Consider the following 6,267-nt stretch of genomic DNA (forward strand, 5'->3'; position numbering starts at 1 on the left):
GTCAAATAGCTCTTGGGCAGACTCATTCAGTTCGTCCGCTACTCCAGAGTGAATCTTACTGTGGTGCTGTGTGGGCACCAGATGAGATTTCTTCCTCACATCTGCAAGAATGAGGTAGAGAATTGTAAACATGGGATGCAAGGGAAACAAAGCCAATTTAAATGCATGTTACATTTCATTTCCAGTATAGAACAGCAGAAAACAAAGCTAAAATCCCTCCAAGGACTGTTTGCCTGTACAAGCATATATCAAAATGCCAGCATGCGACACCTTAGGGTACTGTGAATTCCTGCAGATAACTGAAAAAAAAAATTATTAAACAAAAAAGACCCTGAAAATGTTAGAAATTTAATCAGGTAAAGAAAATCACAGAAAAATTAAGAAACTTGTAAAAAATGCCCAAGCTACCAAAAGGATTTTTCATTGCCTTGGGAAGCTTTGATTAGCTCACTCAAAATTTATATGGCAGATAACTACATCCTGAGAAGAACTGACTAATTCAGATTTCTTTCTGAGAAAAGCAACAATTTCCAGTAATTATTGCTGATAATATTAAATAAAACTTCTTTAGCAAGTTATTTTAAGAACAAATGCTACAGTGTTTTTTCTGGACTGTCTTCAAACTCAGATACACAAAGTATAATTAAATCATATTGTGTGTTTTCCTAAAAAATTCTGTTTCATCCTCCTTTCTTTAATAAATGAAATTCAGAGCTTCTTTGAAAGACATCAAACAAGCATCCTTTTTCTCTGCCTTTGATGAGGTTTTCCTTATAATTTTAGAAAATGCTTCTCAAGATGGAAGAATAGTAAAACAGAGGACTGAACTAGCTTATTTGTGCTACTGAATCTATATGATTTATCACATGCTTAGTGACAGACTAATTCAGTTATGCCACATCATGGCCAGAACTATAACCCTGCCTTAAACAGAGCCATAGTTTCCCTATGACAACTCAAGCAAAATGGACTACCTCTATTTACTTCAGATTGTAATGAGATTCTTATAGCTGCTAGGGCAGCTGAGATCCCCTGTGAAACCCACAAAGGTTCTGAGAAGCAATAAAAAGCAGATAGAGAAGAAAATCAGACCTAATTTCAGCTGAGAAGCTATTGAGGGAAAGAAAGGGCACAACCTTCCCCATCAAATTTTGTGAGCGCAGATATATGTGTGACTTTCACATTTTGGGAAGTGCAAGCACTGCTAATTCCTGAAAGATTTTTATTTAAAAATAGCTCTTATAAGCATCTCTTTACATGGTGAGCTAGCAGTACGAAAAGGATTTTCTGCAAGGATCTTTGTGAGGTTTATCACCTTCTTTCCTATCTCTCCTAGTATAAAATCCCCAAAAATGATAGTTAGCAAGGTCACTAAAATACAAGTGAGTGATTTTCTGCATTAAAGTAATTAAAATCACTGTGAGACAGAAGAGGGTAGTTTTTTTGTCTCAGAGTCATGGAAGACATGTAATTGCATTTCAATTAATTTACAGGATAGAAAAGAGAAACAAGGATGAAGTATTACAGGTCTGTTTTAACTATCAGATATGTATTCTCACTGTTTGCTGCATGACAGTGTTTTAGTACCTTGTATTAAAAAAGCAAGCAATTTAAAGGTCAGTTAATGACATCATTTTTAGAAATGCAGTGTCATCTGTTGAATATGTTGCTAAAACAGTGTATGATAAATACGTTGTAAATGTATGAACCCTTTGTCATTCCTCAGTTGTGGGAACTCTTTTTAGATCAATGGCAAAATTTTTACTAATTAATAGGTAGAGGTATTTACCTCTATCTTAGTTATAATTATCCTTAGTCTGTTTTTGTCAGCCATCTTTCATTTAGGCTAGGAAATGCAAAACAAAAAAGAGCAAGCTCTGAAGTGTATGTTTCTACTCAATTTGCCAAATAACTGAGAAGCCAGTAATCCATCCTTAGTGACAAAGACTATAATTACTCCCTTTTTCATAAAATCATCAGTTTACTGTGAACAAGACAAATTTTGCTAGATTTAGCATTGTACTCTTCAAAGCAACAGAAATAAATAAACTGAAATTATGTGTCCTAAGAAACTATTCTACTTTATGTAAATACTGTGTGGATGATGGTTTGGGAGGAACACACAAATTCAACTAATGTGCAAATTACTCCCTTCAAACCTTCTCTTGGCATAAAGCTGCAATAATTCTGCACATGAAATAGAAGCTTTTGTTTGTATGAAATTCAGCTTCTGTTTGTCACGCAAGACTTTTCTTAACTTGTTCTTGAACTGATTTTTGACAATAAAAATTATCTTTTTGTCACAGATAAAGTGGGAGATTCAAAGTTTATTAGAGGAGCCCCCCCATGGAGTCATGAGGTGCAGAAAGGACCTCCTTGCTTTCTATGCTCCTTCTCAGAGAGGAGCCCAGGGGGCAGCTGGGTCCAATCTTAGGCACAGTCTTTGTCAACAGCTTAAGTAACTTTGTCCTACAGGATTAAAGATGGCAAATCAGATATGTTTATATAAAATTAATTATTTATTATGGGAAATGATTAGACAAAAGATCTTAATCAGAATTATTTGCTACCTAGTGTGTAAGCTAAAATTACTAGTAGTGTATAATACAGTATAGTGCACTATGCAAAAGCAAATATATTAAAACACTTACATTAAAGCTAGCAAAAAGGAACAATTATTAAGTAGGGATCGATGTAACTCACCACACAAAAGCTTATGGGCAGATTTATTTCACTCATCCTTAAGGAGTGTCCCTGGGAGGCATCCCCACTTCAAGGGAGGGAACATCATACACACATGTTAGAGGAACCTGCAGTGAAAAAGAGTGGACTGGATTTTGACAGTGTAAAGTGACTGATTGCCAGTCACATCTCCAGGTCAGCTTGGCAGCTTATGTACCAAACCTTTGCCTCACTATCGGGATGTTAATTTGGGGCTGATGAGTCAGATTGGTTTCAGCAAAATTCAACACCAAAAGCAGCACACAGCATCCCCCTGTCAGCTCACCACTGATGGCTCTCAAAACAGGGCATTGCTGGAGTTGTTTGCCCATGTTCCAAGGGCAAAGAGTCAGCTGCTCTGTCCTTCTGCAAGTACAGATAATATGGAAAATTATATTAAAATATTGAGGATGGATTAATATAATTTCATAAAAATTAAAAATCCTCTCTCAAATGGTGAAAATTATGCACAAAACTAAAGTATCATTACTGATACTTTGAATTCAGTCAAAAATATTTAGTAACAAAAAAATGCTTTTAAATATGTTTTCATTTCCCACTTCAAAATTTTCATAGTAAAATTCAGGAAATTTTATTCTAAAAGAATAAATTTTAAAAAACCCTGTTTCTTCTTCTTTGCAGCACTTTGGCAAAACCTGACTCTTTTTTTTAATGCTCTCAAATTCTTGTTCAGCCAATACAGCCACCAAATCATCATAATTAGTCGCTGTCTTACTTTGAGCTGGTCAGGAAAAGTAGTATAATACACCTGTATGTTAGTATTTGTTTAAATTTCATTTCTTAGTGTTTAAACTTAGTGTATTAAATATATATTTGGGGGCATTAGCAGCTATTTCTGAAGTCAGACATATCAGCTAACCCAGGCATCACCTCTTAAAGAAGGGAAGGTGATCCCCTGTGGTTATGCTTCACTAGACAGTGGCAGGAGACCCATTGACCAGGACATGCCATCTGCAGCAGCAACTAAAGCAAAAAGCTGCATGCTAATGCCATAGGAAGACACCATTGTTTTTGCTGGCTGTACACTCACATGCTGAATGCACTGAATGCTCTCTTTTTTCTCTTCTGAAGTACATGGATTCTAAAGACAGGCAGAATAACCAGTTATGAATCAGAAAAGATGGTTTAAATGATGAGGTCTGCCTCAAAATACGCAGTGGGGTTTTGTTCAGTTATTTCTCTGCTCAGTGCCACCACAGACAAATGCATATACCTATTCCAGGAATGGATGTAGAGTACAGGAGCTGGGGGGAAAGGAAAAAGTCAAATGTATTTCAGAATCACAGAATCCTCTGAGCTGGAAGGCCCCAAAGAATCATTGAATCCAACTCTTAAGTGAATGGCCCATACAGGGATCATGCCCACAACCTTGATGTTATCAGCACCATCCTTTAACCAGCTAAGCAACAAACCCCCAGCTACCACAACAAGAATAATTTCAAATAGTTGAGCATCGCAATTGTTGTCAGATGGTGTCTTGCACTGGAGAGCACAAAGGTGTACCTGCACCTGGGCACACCTCCCACAGGGATGCTCATGGCTGGTCCTGGAGGAAGAGCAGGGCACACCCTGCAGCTGTGGCTCAGCTGCCATTGCAGACCATGCACTGGGATGTGCCCTGCATGATCCCACCAGGGCTCTACCTGTGAAGCTGCAGCAGTTGTGGTAAGTCCCAAAAAGGACATGTCCCTCTGCTCCTGGGTTACAGTGACCCTCCTAGGGAGCTGCTGCCCCCTGTCCTGCCCATCAGTGAGGCCGTGGGGCTCCTCTTAGAGACACAGGGCCTTGCCCAGAGTTCCTCCTCACCCTGTCTGCATCATGTCAGTCACTCTGGTGTGAGCTTCAGGCTTCTGGTGGGTCTTTGCGCTGCCCTGAGATTGTAATGTTTCAGGAAACCCTCCCGTGCAGTGTGCTGGAGCCCTTGTGTGTGATTTGTGCTGCTGCCAGAGCTGCTCCGCCCTGCTACACTTGTGAGTGTGCTGAGATCTAGAGCTGGAGCTATCCTACTGTTCTTCTGCAATACCCCTCCTCCTCGTACAAAATGATGTCTCTCATCAGCTTATAATCCTTTCTTCCTGCATGCCTTCCTGCTAGAGGTTTAAGAAGCAAGTTTTTTTCTCATGCCTTCCTCCTCTGTGTGAATAAACTTAAACTACATCCTTAATACCCATGTTTAGGCCCTAAGTGTCACCACCATGCCTTTTTGTCTGGGGAAAACTCTCTGCTGCACAAGATTTTATTTGTCGGGCTGCAAGACTTCTGTATCACTACCAGAGAACAATGAAATAGGGGCCGGTAGATATTTCCAAGCCGAAGCAAAGGTAATTTAATTCAAATCCCCCCCCAGAAAAACAAAAAACAATATCAACACCTCCTTCTACTCAGCTGCTAGAAGAGGATTAAAAACCAAGTAGCAACAAGTGACTATTCTGGTCCCATTTTCACTAAAAAGATGTCATGTCAAACTACCTTTGACATGACAAACCTACCTCCTAATCAAGTTTCTCCAGTCATCACATTTTTTTTCTTCTGCTCATCCTGAAAAAGGATGTATCTTAATACTGGGTATTCAAATAGCTGTTCTAGACATTTTCCTGAAAGTCAAGACAAGTACTGAAGAATTTAATGAGAAAATTTTCAAGTTAGAATTCAGTGAAGCTTTGAAAATTAAAGCATTGCAAGGTTTGCTGATCATTAAAATAATGTTTTAGTAAGCTGAAGATAGATTGTTGATATTGTAAAAGATCTACATCACCTTTTCAGGTTAATGAATTCTGGATGTGGCAGAGAGAAATAAACTGGAGCTGAGATAAACGACTGAGCTCATAAAATGATACCTAGATTCATAATTTATTGAAACAAAAATGAGACATTGTTTTGCTTTTTTTACACAGACATGACCAGATGTAATTGATACAGATGCCAATGACCAAACATGAGCAGCACTATAGAATTGGGTACAGAACATGCTTTGGGATATTCTTCAACTAAATAACTCCAGAGTAATTGCAGAGTGAATAACTCTTACTCTGTCAGTGTGCAGTGTACAAAAAAACAGGATGATTCTGAACTTCACCTCAACACAGCAAACCTATAACTTTTCAATACATTAGCCAGTAGGCGTATTTATAGGTAATTACTACATAGGAAAAAAATGTAGACATTTCTGTGGTGATCAATGAAAGTGGTGCTCATTGTAGCTCTTGTCACATCTCTATCACCCATGTCTAATCTCTGTTCATTGTTCCACCTGGGAAAACCTGTAGGAATGTGAGTACAATGCTGCAAATTCTCTTGTAGTCATCAATAAGAGCAGTGTAGCATAAGACCAGACTCTATCTCTCTTTCCATGACCCAAGGAAATGTTTACAGCACAGTTCTTGAGTGAGAGGGGAAAAGAGAGGTATCAACAAGTTATGAGTCACTCCTTCAAGGTTCTGTGTATGTTTTGATACCTTTATATAGGAGATGTTGGTACCCGTCATTGGTTTATTTGAGGTTGGACACTTAAACCATGAGTTTACT

This window comes from Agelaius phoeniceus, chromosome 1, assembly GCF_051311805.1.
Source record: "Agelaius phoeniceus isolate bAgePho1 chromosome 1, bAgePho1.hap1, whole genome shotgun sequence".
NCBI classification, from domain to species: Eukaryota; Metazoa; Chordata; class Aves; order Passeriformes; family Icteridae; genus Agelaius; species Agelaius phoeniceus.